The sequence below is a fragment of the Nannospalax galili genome, unplaced genomic scaffold (genome assembly GCF_000622305.1).
Source record: "Nannospalax galili isolate Female #2095 unplaced genomic scaffold, S.galili_v1.0 scaffold876, whole genome shotgun sequence".
In the NCBI taxonomy this organism is placed as follows: Eukaryota; Metazoa; Chordata; class Mammalia; order Rodentia; family Spalacidae; genus Nannospalax; species Nannospalax galili.
In genome coordinates, this window is record NW_008337442.1 from 280954 (window position 1) to 281478 (window position 525).

Below are 525 nucleotides of genomic sequence, written 5' to 3' on the forward strand. Positions count from 1 at the left end.
TTGCATCTATATTCATTCAGAATCTGGGTCTAAGTTTTCTTTTTTGGTTGTATCTTTACCTGGCTTTGGTATTAGAGTGATGCTGATTTCATAAAGGAATTTGGAAATTCTTGCTCTGTTCCTTTTTGAATAAATTAAGTAGTATTGGATGTAGATCTTCTTTAAATGTCCGATAGAATTCTGCTGTAAATCCATGTGGTCCTGGGCTTTTTTCAGTTGGGAGGTTTTGTATTACTGTTTCAATTTCTTTTTGTGTTATGGGTCTGTTTAAGCTGTTAATCTCTTCTTGGTTTAATTTTGGTGGTTCCCATGCCTTTAGATATCTGTCCATTTGGTTTAGGTTTTTAAATTTAGTAGCATATAGGTTTTTAAAGTATGCCCTTATAATGTTTTGTATCTTTCTGGTGTTGGTTGTGATTTTTCCCCTTCATCTCTAATTTTGTTGATTTGGAGGTGCTCTTTCTTTCTTTTGGTTAACTGGGCTAGCAGTCTGTCAATCTTATCCTCTCAAAGAACCAGCTCTTG